Source organism: Pristiophorus japonicus, chromosome 7 (genome assembly GCF_044704955.1).
Source record: "Pristiophorus japonicus isolate sPriJap1 chromosome 7, sPriJap1.hap1, whole genome shotgun sequence".
NCBI classification, from domain to species: domain Eukaryota; kingdom Metazoa; phylum Chordata; class Chondrichthyes; family Pristiophoridae; genus Pristiophorus; species Pristiophorus japonicus.
Genome location: NC_091983.1, coordinates 70,858,620 through 70,879,349, shown reverse-complemented (window position 1 = coordinate 70,879,349; position 20,730 = coordinate 70,858,620).

Here is a 20,730-nt window from a genome sequence, read left to right as displayed (position 1 = left end):
TCGTTCCTCCTCCTGCCTGCCTGAATCCTAATCCCAAATATGGGCGAGGCTCAGGTGATGCAGAGTGCAGTTTTCCTGACATGCCCACTGCTGGTGGGAAGCCTCGCCCACCAGCCACGTACACCTGAAATAGGGTGCATGCTCTCAAAAGTTTCAAAACATTTATTAATGGTCAGAAAATCATGGACAGTGCACACCACAATTTCTGACATGTGATGACAGGCAGCTAGGATTTCGACCTCGGCAGCGTGGATTCATAAAATAACTTGTTATGTTTTGCTGTGGAACATAAACGTTGATTGGAAACTGATGGAACTGGAAATAATTGCCATAGTGACCCAGTGCAATTGTCCTGCGCAAACCAACAGCTTTATCATCTCCACAAACTCCAGTGTTCTCCAGGTCCTCGCTGTCATGTATTCAACTGTCATTGTAACCCATGTCTAAGCTGATCTAAGTTGTATACCTTGAGAACACTGACCACAGGGGGCGAACTTGTGGGAGACACTCCTAACCTGGACTTTCCGGTATAAAAGGGGAAGCTCCACCCATTGTCTGTCTCTTGAGGGCTTGGTAATAAAGGTAACTGGTCACAGAGTGACCTTCTCTCAAGTATGGGCCTCGTGTGCATTTATACTGTATAGTAAGGACATATTATTGGCGATGAGAAACTGGGATTTAAACCATGTGAGCATGGCCACTAGCAGCACAGAAGAGAGGTACTGTGTTGGTGATGATTGGAACGACTTTATTGAGAGACTACAGCAAAGTTTTGTCACAAAGGAATGGTTGGGACAGGATTCGGCCGACAAACGCAGGGCTCATCTCCTGACGGTTTGTGGATCCAGAATGTACTCCCTGATGAAGGACTTTCTAGCGCCAGAGAAGCCGGCGGACAAGAGGTTCGACGAGTTCAGTAAGTTGATCGGGAAACACCTTACACTGGCAAGCAGCATGCACATGGAGAGACATTGGTTTTACACGCACCGGCGGTGAGAAAGGCAAAGCGTTCCAGACTTTGTGGCAGATCTCCGGCGACTGGCGAGCCGATGTAAGTTCCCAGATGCATGCAGAGCGGAGATGCTGCGAGACTTTTTTATTGAGGGCATCGGGCACGCTGGGTTTTTCAGGAAACCAAAGACTTGACCTTGGAAGCGGCGGCTATGATAGCCCACACAATTATCTCATGGGAGGAAGAGACCAGAATGATTTATGACAAAAATCTTGGCTCAACTGCGGCAAACGACCAGGGAGTCAACATTGTTAATGCGGCACACAGTTCTCTAGGCAGACAAGGGCAATTCGACATGCCCCAGCATGCAGTCGAACCCAAAGGGGGAATTCAACAGAGACAATGGCTAGCTGAACAGCGATTCATGCCATCACAATGGACAATGCGGCCAGTAATGTGGCCATCAACACCTGTTAAAGGTGCGCTTAAGAGTTACAGAGACAGTCAGAGACGATCGACTGGTAATGGACCTTTTGTTTCCAACAACGGGGCCTCCAGCTCATGCTGGAGGTGTGGAGGCAAACACCCAGTCAGAGCTTGCAGGTATCAGCATATACCTGCAGAAACTGCAACATCAGCGGTCACTTGGCGCGTATGTGCAGGAAGCCTGCAGCCAGGTTGATGTACAAGGAAGACGGGCCCGATGTAAGCCCTACGAGGCTAAATGAATACTGGGGGAAATCGCTGGAAGCTGATGTTTAGCAAGTTTATGTGGAGCACATATACAGTTCATATACCAGGATGCCACCGATAATGATGAAAGTGCTCCTCAATGGCATCCCGGTATTAATGGAGCTAGACACGGGGGCCAGCCAGTCCCTGATGAGTATCAAACAGTTTGAAAGGTTGTGGGTGTCCAAGGTCAGGAGGCCAAAATTTTTGCCGATTGACACACAGCTACGGACATATACAAAGGAGTTCATTCTCAAGCGAGGTAGCGCCACAGTAGTTGTGACCCACAAAGATTCGGAGAACAGGTTGCCACTCTGGATTGTCTCAGGGGACGGTCCCGCACTACTGGAGAGGAGTTGGCTTACTGTCATGAACTGGAAATGGGGCGATGTCAATGCAATTTCTTCTGTGGAGTGAGTATCATGCTCACAGGTCCTGGACAAATTTGACTCATTATTTCAACCTGGCATCGGCACTTTCATGGGGACCAAGGTAGTGATTCACATAAATCCGGATGCCAGGCCAGTACACCACAAGGCCAGAGCGGTACATGATGCGGGGAAAGATAGAATGTGAATTGGACCGCCTGCTGAGGGAAGGCATCATCTCGCCAATCAAATTCAGTGACTGGGCGAGCCCGATCGTGCCGGTGCTCAAGGCGGATGGGTCTGTCAGGATATGTGGCGATTACAAGGCGGGTGTCACTCCAAGATCAGTACCCGCTACCGAGAGCAGAGGACCTCTTTGCGGCGCTATCCAGTGGCAAACTTTTTTCAAAATTGGACCTGACCTCAGCTTACATGACCCAGGAGCTGGCGAGTGAGTCGAAGAAGCTGACCACCATCATGACACACAAGGGGTTGTTTGAGTATAACAGATGTCCGTTCGGGATTTGTTCGGTCGCTGCGATCTTTCAGCGAAATATGGAAAGCCTCCTCAAGTCGATTCCAAGGACTGTGGTTTTTCAAGACTACATCCTCGTCACGAGTCGCGATATTGAAGAACACCTCCACAACCTGGAGGAGGTGTTACGCAGACTGGACCGGGTAGGGCTGCGACCGAAAAAGGCGAAGTGCGTCTTCCTAGCTCCAGAGGTAGAATTCCTGGGGATGAGGGTAGCAGCAGACGGGATCAGACCTACTGCCTCCAAAATGGAAGCGATCCAGGGAGCATCCAGACCCGTAATACGATGGAGCTGTGTTCGTTCCTGGGGCTCCTGAAATATTTTGGCAACACTCTTCCCAAATTGAGCACGCTGTGAGAGCCGCTTCACATGCGCCTACGCAAAGGTCGCGATTGGGTCTGGGGGGACAGCCAGGAAAGGGCTTTTGATAGAGCACGCAATTTGTTATGCCCCAACAAACTGTTAACGTTATATGACCCATGTAAGAAACTAGTTTTAACGTGTGATGCGTCGTCCTATGGGGTCGGGTGTGTGTTGCAACTTGTGAATGCCAATGGTCAGTTACAGCCGGTAGCTTATGCCTCCAGAAGTCTGTCCCAGGCAGAAAGGGGCTACGGGATGGTAGAAAAGGAAGTGCTAGCATGTGTATATGCAGTAAAAAAAATGCACCAGTACCTGTTTAGCAGGAAATTTGAGCTGGAGACAGATCACAAACCCCTAACGTCCCATTTGGCCGACAACAAGGCCATAAATGCGAATGCATCGGCCCGCATACAGAGGTGGGCACTTACGTTAGCCACCTATGACTACACAATTCGGCACAGACCGTGCACTGAAAACTGTGCCGATTCACTCAGCAGGCTACTACTAGCCACCACTGAGGGGGCAGCTGAGCATGATGCTGAGATGGTCATGGCTGTTGAAGCTTTCGAAAGCGAAGGCTCACCTGTGACAGCCCATCAGATTAAAGTCTGGACAAATAAAGACCCGCTACTGTCTTTAATTAAGAAATGTGTCCTGAATGGGGACTGGGCAGCCATGTACAGGGCATGCCCTGAGGAGTTTAAACCGTTTCATAGGCGCAAGGATGAACTCTCGATTCGGGCCGACTGTGGGGAAACCGAGTAGTCATGCCCCAGAAGGGCAGAGGGGTGTTTATCAGAGAACTTCATGATGAGCACCCGGGCATTGTCATGATGAAGGCAATTGCCAGGTCACACGTTTGGTGGCCAGGGATAGATGCAGACCTGGAACTTTGTGTTTGCAGGTGCAACACGTGTGCTCAGCTGGGCAACGCACCCAGGGAAGCCCCCCTTAGCCCCTGGTCCTGGCCCGCCAAGCCATGGTCACACATCCATGTGGACTACGCAGGTCCTTTCATGGGAAAAATGTTTTTGGTTGCAGTAGACGCCTACTCCAAATGGATTGAGTGTGCCATTTTAAATTCAAGCACATCCTCTGCCATGGTAGAAAGTCTACGGCCAATGTTCGCCGCCCATGGTCTATCGGATGTCTTGGTCAGTGACAATGGCCCGTACTTCACAAGCACTGAATTCCAGGACTTCATGGCAGGCAATGGAATCAACCATGTTAGAACGGCACTGTACAAGCCGGCCTCAAACGGCCAGGCGGAACGAGCAGTGCAGATAATCAAACAGGGGCTGCTCAGAATTCAAGGGGGTTCCCTACAAAGCCGCTTATCATGCCTTCTGTTGGCCAATAGATCCCAACCACACTTGCTCACAGAGGTTCCACCTGCAAAGCTGCTAATGAAAAGGATGCTCAAAACCAGGTTTTCCCTTATACACCCTACTATGAAAGAAATTGTGGAGAGCAGGCGCCAGTCACAATGTGACTAACATGACAGGAATGCGAGGGCGCGATATATTGATGTCAATGACCCTGTTTTTGTCCTTAATTACGCTGCAGGGCCCAAATGGCTTGCAGGCACTGTGATTGCCAAAGAGGGGAATAGGGTTTTGGTAGTTAAACTTACCAATGGACCAATCTGCCGCAAACACGTGGATCAAACTAAAAGGAGGTTCAGCAACCGCATAGAAGAAGCAGAGGAAGAACATGACGTAGAGTTTACTCCACCACAGGTGACCGAACGCTGGAACCAAGTGGAGGAGAGCCCAATCACTGTGGGCAGTCCGGACAGGCCTGAGGCACCGCAAACAGCAGACACTCAGGCCAGCGTCCAACAACTGGAGCCCCAACTCAGGCGCTCTACAAGGGAGCGTAAACCACCAGAGAGACTTAACCTGTGATCCCAATAAGACTTTGTGGGGGAGGTGATGTCATGTATTCAATTGTCATTGTAACCCATGTATAAGCTGACCTAAGTTGTACACCTTGAGAACATTGACCACAAGGAAGTGAACTTGTGGGAAACACTCCTAACCTGGACTTTCCGGTATAAAAGGGGAAGCTCCACCCACCGTCTGCCTCTTGAGGTCTTGGTAATAAAGGTAACTGGTCACAGAGTGATCTTTTCTAAGTATGGGCCTCGTGTGCATTTATACTGTGTAATAAGGACCTATTACTCTCTGCCTCCTAGCTTATCACTTATATATAATAAACAGCTCACGATGGGGGAAGGGCTTATCATTGTGGCCCACTACCAGTCCTGTCACAATGGTGTCTGTTGAAGTTATCTTCATCTGCAAATAAATGGACTGTAATGTATTGCTTGAGATGTAATTTTGGAGAACAATGTTAAGGCTGCATAATAGTGTGTACATTGTGAGATCTAGCAGAATAACATGTGAAGCACCTTGCTAATTAAAGATGGAAAAACAGAGAGCACTTTTGTGTAGTCAGTTCTATCTGATGGTTAGTGAATGGTCACTGTTAACTGCTAGCAATCATGATTGCTTTTTCCAACCTGTTGTAATATTTCTGAAATATCCTCGTTGCATCTGTATATATATCAAGCCAGTAGCTAAATGAACAATACACTTGTGCGAAAATATTTAATAATAACTTAATAATAATTGTTATTTATATAGCGCCTTTAACACATCGCAAGGTGCTTGACAGCAGTGTTACAAGACAAAAACAGATACATTTGACACTGAGCTACAAAAGAAGAAATTTAGGCAGATGACCAAAAGCTTGTTTAAAGAGGTAGGTTTTAAGGGGCATCTGAAAGGAGGAAAGAGTGGCAGAGAGGCAGAGAGCTTTAGGGAGGGAGTTCCAGAGCTTAGGGCCCAAACAGCTGAAGGAACGGTCACCGATGGTTGAGCAGTTATAATGAGGGATGTTTAAGAAGCCAGAATTTGAGAAGCACAGACATCTTGTGGGGTTGTGAGGCTGAAAAAGATTACAGATATATGGAGGGGAAAGACCATGGAGTGATTTGTAAACAAGGATGATAAATTTGAAATTGAGGCATTGTTTAACTGGAGCTAATGTCGGTCAGAAAACACAGGGGTGATGGGTGATCGTGACTTGGTGGAGAAGTAGAGTTGGGTATCATCAGTGTACGTGTGGAAACTGACTCTGTGTTTTTGGATGATATCCCCAAGGGGCATCATCATCATCATCATCATCATAGGCAGTCCCTCGAAATTGAGGAAGACTTGCTTCCACTCTAAAAGTGAGTTCTCAGGTGACTGTACAGTCAATACAGGAATTACAGTCTCTGTCACAGGTGGGACAGACAATCGTTGAAGGAAAAGGTGGGTGGGGAGTCTGGCTTGCTGCATGCTCCTTCCGCTGCCTGCGCTGGTTTTCTGTATGGTTCTTGGCGACGAGACTCGAGGTGCTCAGCGCCCTCCCGGATGCTGTTCCTCCACTTAGGGCGGTCTTGGGCCAGGGATTCCCAGGTGCTGGTGGGGCTGTTGCACTTTATCAAGGAGGCTCTGAGGGTATCATTGAAACGTTTCCTCTGTCCACCTGGGGCTCGGTTGCCGTGTAGGAGTTCCGAGTAGGGCGCTTGCTTTGGGAGTCTTGTGTCGGGCATGCGGACGATGTGGCCCTCCCAAAGGAGCTGGTCAAGTGTTTCGATGCTGAGGATGTTGGCCTGATCGAGAACACGAACGTTGGTGTGTCCATCCTCCCAGGGGATCTGCAGGATCTTGCTGAGGCAGCGTTGGTGGTATTTCTCCAGTGCTTTCAGGTGTCTACTGTATGTGGTCTACGTCTCTGAGCCATACAGGAGGGTGGATACTGCCCTGTAGACCATAAGCTTGGTGCCAGATTTGAGGTCCTGGTCTTCGAACACTCTCTTCCTCAGGCGACCGAAGGCTGTGTTGGTGCACTGGAGGCGGTGTTGGACCTCGTCATCGATGTCTGCACATGCTGATAGTAGGCTCCAGAGGTATGGAAAATGGTCCACATTGTCCAAGGCCTTGATGTGGATTTTGATGACCGGGGGGCAGTGCTATGTGGCAGGGTCAGGTTGGTGGAGGACCTTTGTCTTACTGATATTTAGTGTAAGACCTATGCTTTCATATTCCTCGGTGAAGATGTTGATGATGGCTTGGAGTTCAGCCTCTGAATGTGCATATAGATGAGAAATAAGAGGGGGCCAAGGACAGATCCTTGGGGGACACCAGAGGTAATGATGTGGGAGTGGGAAGAGATGCATTGCAGGAGATTTTCTGACTACAATTAGATAGATAAGTATGGAACTAGCCGAGCGCAGTCCCACCCAGCTGGACGTTGCTGGAGAGGCGTTGGAGGAGGATGGAGTCGTCAACTGTGTTATATATGTAAACCTGTAAAAACCTTGTGTAACCACCAGAGGACTCATCCCCTGGAGTCCCAAGGGATCCCACAATCCCTTGGGTGCACCTGTACTTAAGGAGGCCTCACAGGCTAGACAGGCACTCTGGAGACCTGTAATAAAAGACTAAGGTCACAATTTACTTTGAGCTCAGAGTATCTGGTCAGACTCTTTATGCATACATAACAACTGCCGATGAGATACAGATGACGAACTCCACCGCAACGATGCAGAGAACAGTGGGCATCCTGGAGAAATTTTCAGAGGGAGATGATTGTGAAACCTTCGTGGAGCGACTCGACCAATACTTTGTGGCCAACGAGCTGGAAGGAGAAGAGAACGCTACCAAACGAAGGGCGATTCTCCGCACCGTTTGCAGGGCACCAACGTATGGCTCCATGAAAAATCTGCTTGCTCCAGCGAAACCCACAGAGAAATCATATGATGATTTGTGCACACAGGTCCAGGAGCATCTTAACCCAAAGGAAAGTGTTCTGATGGTGAGATACCGGTTCTACACGTACAAAAGGTCTGAAGACCAGGAAGTGGCGAGCTTTGTCGCCGAGCTAATACGCCTTGTAGGACATTGCAAATTTGAAGGACATTTGGAGAACATGCTCAGGGACTTCTTTGTACTTGGCATTGACCATGAAGTGATACTTCGCAAACTTTTGACTGTAGAGACCCCAACCTTGAGTAAAGTCATAGCGATAGCCCAGGCGTTCATTGCCACCACTGACACTACCAAGCAAATCTCTCATAAAAAAGTGCTGCTACAAGTACTGTGAACAAAGTAATGTTGTTTTTGAATTTGCAACGTACAGGGCAGGCCTCACATGCCTGCAGCTGCACGTCCGCAGATGTCTCAGAGTCCACCATCAAGGGTGATGAGTGTGAGGCCATTAACACCTTGTTGGCGCTGCGGGGGTGATCATCATTTCCATTCATGTCGCTTCAAAGGATACGTTTGCAAGGGCTGTGGAACAATGGGACACCTCCAGCGTATGTGCAGGCGAGCTGCAAATCCTGCTAATCCTGTAAACCACCATGTTGCAGAAGAGCACAAATCCACGGTGGATCACGATGAACCAGAGCCTCAGACCGAGGAGGCAGAGGTATATGGATTGCACACATTTATCACAAAGTGTCCCCTGATAATGCTGAAGGTTGAATTAAATGGACTCCCGGTGTCAATGGAGCTCGTCATGGCCGCGAGCCAGTCCATTATGAGCAAAAAAACTTCTGATAAACTGGTGCAGCAAAGCCTCAAGGCCAGTCTTGACTCCCATTCGCACTAAACTGAGAATGTACACAAAGGAACTGATTCTCGTAATCGTCAGTGCTACCGTAAAGGTCTCCTACGATGGAGCGGTGCAAAAGCTACCACTCTAGGTGATACCGGGCGATGGCCCCACGCTGCTTGGCAGGAGCTGGCTGGGGAAGTTACGGTGGAACAGGGACGACGTTTGAGCGCTCTTGTCCGTCGACGACACTTCGTGTGCCCAGGTCTTAAACAAGTTCCCCTCGCTGTTCGAACCAGGCATCGGGAAGTTCCAAGGAGCAAAAGTGCAGATCCACCTAATTCCGGGGGTGCGACCCATCCATCACAAGGCGAGAACCATACCGCACATGATGAGAGAGAGGGTAGAGATCAAGTTGGACCAGCTGCAACGAGAGGGCATCATTTCGGCAATTGAATTCAACGAATGGGCCAGTCCGATTGTTCCAGTCCTCAAGGGAGATGTCATTTCTCCCTGCAGGATCAATACCTACTACGTAAGGCAGACGACATTTTTGCGACATGGCGGGAGGAAAGACGTTCATGAAGCTGGACTTGACCTCCGCCTACAAGATGCAGAAGCTGGAGGAATCATCGAAGGGCCCCACCTGCATCAACATGCACAAAGGTCTCTTCATTTACAACAGATGCCCATTTGGGATTCGATCAGCCGTGGCGATTTTCCAGAGAAACATGGAAAGCTTACAGATGTCGGTCCCGCGCACCGTGGTCTTCCAGGACGACATCTTGGTTACAGGTCGGGACACAGTCAAGCATCTGCAGAACCTGGAGGAGATTCTTAGTCGGCTCAGGTTAAAATGCTCAAAGTGCGTTTTCCTGGTGCCTGAAGTGGAGTTCCTGGGAGAAGAATCGCGGCAGACGGCATCAGGCCCACCAATTCGAAGACGGAGACAATCAAGTACTCACCGAGACCACAGAACGTGACGGAGCTGCGGTCGTCTAGGACACCTGGACTACTTTGGTAACTTCTTACTGGGTCTCAGCACACTGTTAGAACTACTGCATGCCTTACTGTGTAAAGGAGGCGAATGGGTATGGGGTAAAAGCCAAGAAAATGCCTTTGTAAATATTGTGTTCCTAACACAGATGAGGCTGCACAGAGGGAGGTTAAAGTAACAGTGACCTCAGTCATTAATAAGACACTCCAGAGTGAGGAATAGGCCTCAGGGATCGGCTTATATACAGTGCTCCCAAGGGATGCTGGGATCCCTTGGGACTTCAGGGGATGAGCTCCCTGGTGGCGGAACATGGGAGTGCATGCTTTACAGATACACAACATCACTCCCCCCGCCAAAGTCAAAGTGAAAACTATTTACAAGGTGAGGCGGTCGAGAGCCTTTCTTTCCTTGGTGGACCGCCTCAGTACAAATGTCTGTTCTGGTGTGTTGGCTGAGCCCTCGCTGGGCTGGCGTGTTGTTGGCCCTGCAGGGCTGCTAGGTGAGCCTGGCCTTGCTGGGCTGTTGGGCGTGATGGGTTTGATTTCCTGGTCCGGTGTGGTGTTGTTCATCATTTGAGTGTGTGTTGTGGGCTCGAAAAAGGTGGTGTCTGCTGTGGGTTGCTCAGGGCAGTCTGTGAACTGCAGCCTCGTTTGGTCCAGGTGCTTTCTGCAAATTTGTCCATTGTCTAGTTTGACTACAAACACCCAATTCCCTTCTTTAGCTATCACCGTGCCCACAATCCACTTTGGACCATGTCCATAGTTTAGCACATACACAGGGTCATCGAGATCAATTTCCCGTGACACAGTGGTGCGACCATCGTTTACATTTTATTGCTGCCGCCTGCTCTCTACCTGATCATGCAAGTTGGGGTGAACCAGCGAAAGTCTGGTTTTAAGTGTCCTTTTCATGAGTAGCTCAGCCGGGGGCACCCCTGTAAGCGAGTTGGGTCTCATGCGGTAGCTGAGCAGTACTCGGGACAGGCGGGTTTGGAGTGAGCCTTCTGACTCGTTTAAGACTCTGTTTGATGGTTTGTACTGCCTGCTCTGCCATCCCATTGGAGGCTGGTTTAAATGGGGCCGAGGTGACATGTTTGATCCCATTGCGGGTCATGAATTCTTTAGATTTGGCACTGGTGAAACATGGCCCGTTGTCACTGACCAGTATGTCAGGCAGGCCGTGGGTGGCAATCATGGCCCTCAGGCTTTCAATGGTGGCGGTGGCGGTGCTTCCCGACATTATTTCACATTCAATCCATTTTGAAAAAGCATCCACCACCATCAGGAACATTTTACCAAGAAACGGGCCCACATAGTCGACATGGATCCTCGACCATGGTCTGGAGGGCCAGGACCACAAACTTTGTGGTGCCTCTCTGGGCGCGTTGCTCAACTGAGCACACACGCTGCATTGCCGTACACAGGACTCTAAGTCAAAGTCGATACTGGGCCACCACACGTGGGATCTGGCTATCGCTTTCATCATTACTGTACCCGGGTGTGTGCTGTGGAGATCCGAGATGAACGTCTCCCTGCCCTTTTTTGGTAGCACTACGCGGTTACCCCACGACAGGCAGTCTGTCTGAATGGACAGCTCGTCCTTTCGCCGCTGGAACTGCTTGATTGGCTCTTGCATTTCAACGGGGATGCTGGCCCAGCTCCCATGCAGTGTTTTACTAGGGACAGCAGAGGATCTTGACTGGTCCAAGTCCTAATCTGGCGGGCCGTGACAGGTGATTTATCATTTTCAAATGCTTCCATGACCATCAACAAGACTGCGGGCTGGCCACCATCAACAAGTTTGCAGGCTGTGCCATTTCCATCCCCGTGGTGGGCAATGGTAGCCGACTGAGAGCATCCACACAGTTCTCGGTGCCTGGCCTGTGGCGGATGGTATAGTTATATGCTGATAGCGCGAGTGCCCACCTTTGTATGCAGGCTGAGGCATTAGTATTTATCCCCTTGTTTTCAGCGAACAGGGATGTGAGGGGCTTGTGATCGGTTTCCAGCTCAAATTTGAGGCCAAACAAGTACTGATGCATTTTCTTTACCTCGAACACACACAGAAATGCCTCTTTCTCAATCATGCTGTAGGCCCTCTCGGACTTAGATAAGCTCCTGGAAGCATAGGCGACAGGTTGCAACTTCCCCGCAACGTTAGCTTGTTGTAGTACACACCCAACGCCGTACGACAACGCGTCACATGCTAGCACAAGTCTTTTACACGGGTTATACAATACAAGCAGCTTGTTGGAGCATAAAATGTTGCTGGCTTTCTCAAAAGCAATTACTTGTTTTTTTTTCCCCATACCTAGTTCTCACCTTTGCTCAATAACACATGGAGGGGCTCTAAAAGGGTGATTAACCCCGGTAGGAAGTTACCAAAATAATTGAGGAGTCCCAGGAATGACTGCAGCTCTGTGACATTCTGTGGCCTGGGCACATTCCTGATAGCCTCTGTCTTGGCGTCTGTGGGCCGAATGCCGTCCACTGCGATCTTTCTCCCCAAAAACTCCACTTATGTTGCCATGAAGATGCATTTCGACCTCTTCAGCCTGGAGGACCTCCTCCAAGTTTTGTAGGTGCTCGGCGGTGTCCCGACCCATGACCAATATGTCGTCCTGAAAGACCACCATGTGTGGTACCGACTTGAGTAGGCTCTCCGTGTTTCTCTGGAAGATCGCTGCAGCCGACCGAATTCCAAATGGGCATTTGTTGTAGATGAACAGTCCCTTGTGCCTGTTGATGCAGGTGAGGCCCTTCGAAGACTCCTCCAGCTCCTGCGTCATGTAGGCCGAAGTCAGGTTGAGTTTGGTGAATGTCTTGCCTCCTGCCAGCATCGCAAATAGGTCATCTGCCTTAGGTAGTGGGTATTGGTCCTGTAGCAAAACGATTAATAGTTACTTTATAATCGCCGCAAATCCTAACCGTGCCATCACTTTTGAGTACTGGAACAATCGGGCAGGCCCACTCGCTGAATTCCACTGGGGAGATGATGCCCTCGCGTTGCAGCCTGTCCAGCTCGATTTCCACTCTCTCCCTCATCATGTGAGGTACCGCTCGCGCCTTGTGGTGAATGGTCGTGCCTCTGGGACCAAGTGGATCTGCACCTTCACCCAAGAAAAGTTTCCAATGCCTGGCTCAAAAAAGGAAGGAAAGTTGTTAAGAACCTGGGTACATGAGGCCTCATCGACATGTAATAGCGCTCGGATGTCATCCCAGTTCAGTGGATTTTGCCCAGCCAGCTCCTTCCAAGCAGTGTGAGGCCATCGCCCGGGACAATCCAGAGTGGCAGTTCGTGCACCGTGCCCTCCTCAGTAACCTTGACCATGGCGCTGCCCAGGACAGTGATAAGCTCTTTGGTGTACGTTCTCAGTTTCGTGTGGATGGGGCTCAGGGCTGATCTGAATGCCTTGTTGCACCACAGTCTCTCAAACATCTTTTTACTCATGATGGATTGGCTCGCGCCAGTGTCCAGTTCCATGGCTATGGGTAAGCCATTCAATTTTATGTTTAGCATTATAGGTGGACATTTCATCGAAAATGTGTGCACCCCGTGTACTTCAGCATCTGCCTCCTCTCTCTGAGGTTTGAAATTGCTTTGATCCACCATGGACCGATCTTCCTCTGTCACGTGGTGGTTAGCAGGTTTTGCAGAGCTTGCGGCTTAGTAGACTGCCATTGCTCACCAAGGGGGTGGAAATGACATAGCCCGCAGATTTAGTCATGGTAATTGAAGCATTCGAGAGTGAGCAATCACCCGTTACCGCACGACAAATTAGAACCTGGATGAGCCAGGACCCCTTGTTGTCCTTAGTAAAAAGCTGTGCTTCACGGGAGCTGGTCCAGTGTCCCATTAGAAATGCAGGAAGAGATAAAGCCGTACCAGCGGCGCAAAGATGAAATGTCTATACGGGCAGACCGCTTCCTATGGGGTAATCGGGTAGTACCCAAATAGGGCAGGGACACTTTCATTAGTGATCTCCACAGTAGCCACCCAGGCATTGTAATGATGAAAGCGATAGCCAGATCCCACGTGTAGGTGACCGGTATCGATGCAGATTTAGAGCCCTGCATGCACAATTGTAACACATGCTCGCAGTTAAGCAATGCACCCAGGGAGGCGCCACTAAGTTCATGGTCTTGGTCCTCCAAACCATGGTCCAGGGTCCATGTCGACTGTGCAGGCCCGTTCTTGGGTAAAATGTTTCTAGTGGTCATAGATGCGTACTCCAAATGGATTGAATGTAAGATAATGTTGGCAAGCACGTCCACTGCCACCACTGAAAGCCTGTGGGCCATGTTTGCCACGCACGGCCTGCCTGATTTCCTCGTGACCGACAACGGGCCATGTTTCATCAGTTCCGAGTTCAAAGAGTTCATGACCCGCAATGGGATCAAACATGTTACATCTGCCCCATTCAAATGGTCAGGCAAAGAGAGCAGTGCAAACAATCTAGCAGAGCTTGAAGAGGGTAACTGAAGGCTCACTGCAGACTCGCTTATCCCGAGTCCTCCTTAGTTATCGCACGAGACCCTACTCGCTCACTGGGATTCCACCTGCTGAATTGCTCATGAAAAGGGCACTTAAGACAAGGCTCTCGTTAGTCCACCCTGATCTACACGAACAGGTAGAGAGCAGGCGGCTTCAACAAAGTACATATCATGATCGCGCAAATGTGTCACACGAAATTGAGATTAATGATCCTGTATTTGTATTGAACTATGGACAACGTTCCAAGTGGCTTCTCAGCACTGTTGTGGCCAAAGAGGGGAGTGGGGTGTTTTAGGTCAAACTTTCAAATGGACTCATCTACAGGAAACACTTGGACCAAACCAAACTCAGATTCACGGACTATCCAAAGCAACCCACATTAGAGTCTACCTTTTTTGACTCCCCAACACACACACACACCAGTGGCAACCGACACAGCGGTTGACCACGAAGCAGAACCCATCACCCGCAGCAGTCCAGCAGGACTCACCACACTAGGCAGCCCAGCAAGGCCAGCTGCCCAGCGAGGGTCCGACAAACGACTCACCAAAACCAGCATTTGCACCGAGACGATCAACCAGGGAAAGAAAGGCCCCAGATCGACTCACACTATTGACTTTGCAGGGGCAGTGTTGTTATATATGTAAACCTGTAAATACCTTGTGTAACCACCAGAGGGCTCATCCCCTGGAGTGCCAAGGGATCCCACAATCCTTTGGGAGCACCTGTACTTCAGGAGGCGTCACAGGCTGGAGAGGCACTCTGGAGACCTGCAATAAAAGGCTACGGTCACGCTTTCCTTTGAGCTCACAGTATCTGGTCAGACTCTTTATTCATACATAACAAACTGTGTCAAAGGATGCAGACAGGTCCAGAAGTTTACCTTTGTCACAATCACAAAGGATATCATTTGTGACTTTGATGAGAGCTGTTTCGGTACTATGGCAGGGGCGAAAACTAGATTGAAGGGATTCAAACATTGAATTCAGGGAAAGATGGTCACGGATTTGGGAGGCCACAACACGTTCAAGTACTTTGGACAGGAAAGGGAGGTTGGAGATCAACCAATAGCTAGCAAGCAAAGTGGGGTCAAAGATTTATGGTTTAGGCAAGCCTGATACCTATTGCCTCCTTTGGTATGTATTGTTGCCAATGTACGATAATTGATACTCTCACTCACATAGCAATGTAAAAGAATTCGCACTCATACCAATTTATTATAATGTAATGTAACAAATCAGGCACATTCGTTCCCGTTTGTTTCAAGTGCAGTAAATTGTTGCCACGATGACCCCCCATGCAATTGCCCCTCGTGCTTCCTGCACCCTCTGTTTAGTAGTAGATATTTCTCCAGTCCTTTACACTGCCCAAAATAATCTGAAGGGCCTCATTAGTAAATGGGCCTTTATAAATCTCACTCCCACCATCGATGCTCCAATTTGCAAAATCCTACTGAACACTATTTACTGTGCTTACATTAAGGGGTTAGCTTATTATTCAGCCCCATAATTGCAGGTTTTGCTAATTAACTGTTCAGTAGTGCATTAACTGTCAGGCATCCTAGCTTTGAGGATGAGCTGTGAGGAAATGTGTACATTCCTACAATGTACTAAGAATAAATTAAAACTTAACTAGGCTTACACTTTAAGAGCAACTATTGGAATAAGGAACCAATAGACTGCTGGCACCCATTGAACCTCACAATTATATGAATCACCATCTTCAGCAGAGAAGGGAAGTAAATGGTGAATAAAGACAAAAAAAATGCACCTTAAGAATAATAATTCTAAGCCCATGAAGCATAAAGTAAGCTACATTATAGTATTCAAATGGCCATTGAAAAAAAAGGCTAACAATTTCCTCCCTTTTTCAATGCTGTATTGTGCAGTAGGGCCCACTTGTTATTTAACTGAGGTATTCCAACAGGACCATGCAGTATTCCCTATTTTACACTGCAGATTGTAAGGGATAAGATAGGCAAGTCATTCCTTGTCATGTTGTCATGTGCTCGGAAAAAACATGGACAACTTTTAAATGGGTGAGGTGTAAGATTAAAAAATAAATTAAAATCAATATTATTATCTAATTTGAACTTAACATGTAATTTTGCAAATAAGTTGATTTTTAAACCAAGTAACAATGACAAAAGCAGAGTGTGCAAAAATCAGAGGTCCTATCCTTGCCTCAGAAAGTAATTACTGTCATGGACAAATGCCATTGAAGCAACTAGATATTTCCCTTGACTCTCACACAGTAGATGGAATACCATATGGCCGAATATTAAAACAGTACTTCTGTTCTGCTACCAAATAATACAATTAAAAAAAACTATCCACAGAATATGGATAGAATGAATTAGTTCCCCTTGAGTCATATGACATTGCTTGCGATGGACTAATAAACTGAAGTTATTATTGTTACAGTAAATCTGTCCAGCCTCTTTGCTGAGACTGCTTTTAAGATGCTGCATGCCAACTCAATTTCTGGCAAAATAACTGGAATTAAAAATAGACATGTAACCACAAAATCAAATACTCATGGGCTTCCCATTTGTGGTGTTTATTCTTGCCAATTATTTGGTCATTTTGGGCTTTTTTTGATTGCACTATCTTTATTGCTGTCAGCGCCTTCCTCACAAAAAGTTAAATTTGGAGTAAGTAATTCAACTCTAATATAGGCTGGCTCCGATAGTAAAGGGCCGCATGTTTGTGATAGGGAGGTAGTAGGGGAGGAGTTATGGACAGGAAAGCTGGAAGTATAGGTTTCCCGAATGCACTGCAGTTAAAAACTGCAGAAGGCCTTTAAAACTTTTTCTGCAGACTTCCCACCTGACGGCCAGCCTGATTGACAAGGACGCAGCTGAGGTGCAGGTAGGGAAGCAGTGCAAGATCACGGTTGGTGGGGTGGGGGGATTGTTTCCTGGTGGTCGGTCGTGTGGGGGAGGGGGGGTGTTGGGGGAAATCACGGTGGCTAGAGCGTGATCTGGAGGTCAAGGTGTTGGTCAGGAGGAGTGAGATGGTGGTCGGTGGGGAGATCGTATGTGGGGAGGTAGTTGGTGGTCGAGTGGGGGATGGGACAGACTGTGGCGAGCTAAGCAGAAAACCTTGTTGGGCACTGCTGCTCCACTTGGGCCACAAGCAGTGCTGTAAAGGTATTTACTTTGTGGATCCGGCCCTTTCCGCCTCCTATTACCTGAAGGATTTCCCGAGTTAAAAATAAAAAGTTTGTACAAATGGAGGCATGCAGCTTCCTAAAAAGCGTTTACCGACCAGCCTGCCACCTTCGCCCACCCCCTGTACAGGCTCTATTAAAATCAGAAGTGGGTGGGTTTGAGGCACGGGGTTTGAAATTTTAACAATTTTAACTTCTCACCCGAAGCTACCCGGATCCCGACATATGCTGATCGGGGTATCAATGATGTCATCGGACCCCACAGCGTTTGTAACTATGGCCTGGGCAGGAAAGCCTCCATGTGAAGAGGATTGGGAAATTGAACAGGCCCCTCCAATTAAGTTTTATTTGTTTTCCATTCTGGGTTGGGAGGAACAGGAGTGTTTGTCTGGGACCTACAACAAAAGTTAAAGAATCCTCTTCCCCAGACTACACACCTTTCCCTACTGCGAGAACCCCCATCCCACACTTACCTTATGGCTAGCTGGCAACTGTGGCCTGCCAAATTTTCCAGAGGCTGTCAGCTGTTTCCTGGCCAGTGGACCTGTGGCATGTTAATAAGGTCCGGTGGTTAAAATCTTTGTGGCTTCAAACTGCTGTGGGCAGGCAGGGAACTAAGAAACCAGCAGTTTCCTGATGGAGATCCGCTGGCAGTTAAAATCTACCGCCCAATTAACATATTGCAGCGGGCTGGGTCAGAGATCATGGATATTGGGGAGTTGCAGATTAGGGGGGGGAGGTGATAGTTGGAGCTCGTGGGGGGGTTACAGGGTAACTTTGTTGGGTCTGGAGGAAACACTCCTGCTCCTCCTGGACTACAAGCAGTGCTGTAAAGGCATTTACCTTCTGGATCCAACCCTTCTCACCTCCTTTTACCTGCCAGGATTTTCGAGGCCTGGGAAACCCGGTCGACATGAGTTAAAAATAGAAACCCTGTTAAAATGGAGTGTTAGAAATAGCCAAGTTAAGGCTATCTCTGGTCACTTTAATAATCGGGATCGACTGTAAACCAATATGGTGGGTATATTGTGTTTAATCAGAGTTTAAGGTAGAATATAACACATTAGTTATACAGCAAAAACATACGACCGTGACAAGTAGTTGATACCGATCCAATTGGACAAATGGCTGATGCACGTGAACAGTTCTCTGGCTTAAAGTCTCTTTCTCTTCATCTAGAGCTTCCTTCAGTAAAGCATGGGATCGCTCAAAGAGCATTCAACCAGCCCAACTTCTGTTTCGCTCTCCCCTCACACCATTTGTGAGGGCAGCCTTGAGGAGCTACTTTTATTCTCTTTGTAGGGGTGGGCCTAGAAAGGAATATTGACAAGACCTTTTGCTCTATAGAGGTCACACTAAAACCTCAATACCCAATGCCATGTTGAGTTCTTTGTTTCAATTCTGAATCAAGAACCCTCCATAAAGATGTCTCATGATCTTGGCCACATGTCTTGTTTACCGAAGATGCCTGCCTGTGGAATTTGTTTCATCTCTCCCGTCCCTATTCTCTCGGGTACAATCCTGAAGCTCAAACCAGAAAACTGCTCGCTTCAGGGTCATTATCTCCTTTATGACGTATCAACCTGTTTAGGCTAACTTCTACCACAGAACTACAAGTGTTCTATTAAACAAACTTCAATCCCCTAATTTGACATTACACATAAAATACATAAACAAGGTTCAAGTCTTAACTTAAAAACAACAGATAATCACTTAGCAACAAGGAAATTGTATATAGTACAACGAAGTCATACCATTCGCAGGAAACCAGCACATTAGTATTTCTAAACATCCTCTCTAGTCTAAGGAGACTGATCGGCTCCAGTTCAGCACAATGATTCAAACACAGTTTACTTCAAGTCAGTTTTATACATTTTGAACCCCTGATTTCTAACAGGAGGCATGCAGCCTCCTTAATAGTTTTCAGCGACCAACCCACCTCCTGAAAGGGGAATGGTCACCCACCCCTCGCCTTGCCTCTGATAAAACTGGAGTAGGTGGGTTCGAGTCGGGATGGAGGTGGGTTTGAAATTTAAAATTTCTTACTCCCACCCGACCGAAACTCATCCATTCTTGGGAGTTAAAATTACCCCCATTGAGTATTATTGGTTCAATGTAAAAACTGGAAAGCTTAGCATATGATACCAAATTAGGTAAGTCATGAAAATATTTTGTATGTAGCTGACCACACATTGAAAGTGATATATGGCAGCCATTGCAAAAGTAAAGAAAATGTAGGAAGCATTACAGAACATGTACAGCAGATCAATCAGTAGTTCCATCTCAGGTGGACATAAAAGATCCTATGGTACCATGAGCAGGACAATTCTCCCTGGTTTCTTGCTCAATATTTATCCCACAACCAACACCACTGACAAGTACATTGGGCTAGATTTTACACTTTTGTGCAGATCGCCCAAAAATGGGCGTTATTTCCGGCGTGGGCAGTAAAAATGGGTTTTCAGATTGCCGGCTTTTCGCCCATTCTCAAAGCTCCGAGTCTCCATTTTTGAAATTAGGCATTACCGCAAGCGATATGAAATGGGCGGTAGCGTTAAATCTCTCTGACCCTCTGCCATAAAGTGTCGCCATCCTTAGCAACGGCATGGCAGCACTCGATTCCCATGATTCAGGAGGTCAAGGGTCATCATGACATGCACAGAAGAGACAGAGAGAGAGGGAGCTGAGAGGGACTGAAGGTGTGGCTGGGTGTGGTATGGCTGCTTTGGGAGGAAGGAGGGAGACTTTAGAGCTTCACAGCAAGTAGGCAAACAAAAGTTAGCTGTTACCAGCCACATATTTGCCTGAATTTGGCCTATAATGGAGAGAGAGGAGGAGGCGTCACAGCACACTGTGGAGACTGATACTGGCGAGAGCAGTGAGCTGGGAGAGGAGCACATTGGAGGGTGCAAAAGAGCGAGGAGGTTCTTGGACGAGGCAAATGCCTCCCTCTTGCAGGAGGTCAAGACATGCTTGGGTGATTTGACACAGGGAGGGTATGGGAAGCCCATCCCAAAGGTCTACCAGAAGATATGGGCCGAGATAGCAGAGGTGGTCTCGTCGGCGACCAACGAGGTGCGTGAGGGCAACCATTGCCACAAGCGATGGAATGACCTTGTGGGATCCGCAAGAGTAAATATTACATTTATTTACATGTACTTATGTATTTATATAATTTGATTTGTAACAGTCATGAGTGACTATCAGCAGATGTGAGGTCTTTCACTTTTACCGGGAATGTTTTACTCAAAGCCTGCGGTCACGGTATACGTCTTTAGATAAAGAATGATAATAATCATAATAATCATGATTACATCTGTCGGTTATGTGTTGTATCAGTCTCTGTGACAGTACATAGCAATAATATCATGCAATGATCTCATGCCATGTCGTCCTGTCACCTTTTACAGAAGAAGCTATCGACGATGAGGTCCGTGCAGAGGCGAACGGGTGGGGGACATCACTGACATGGAGGAGCATGTGCTCGCACTCATGGGAAAGCACACC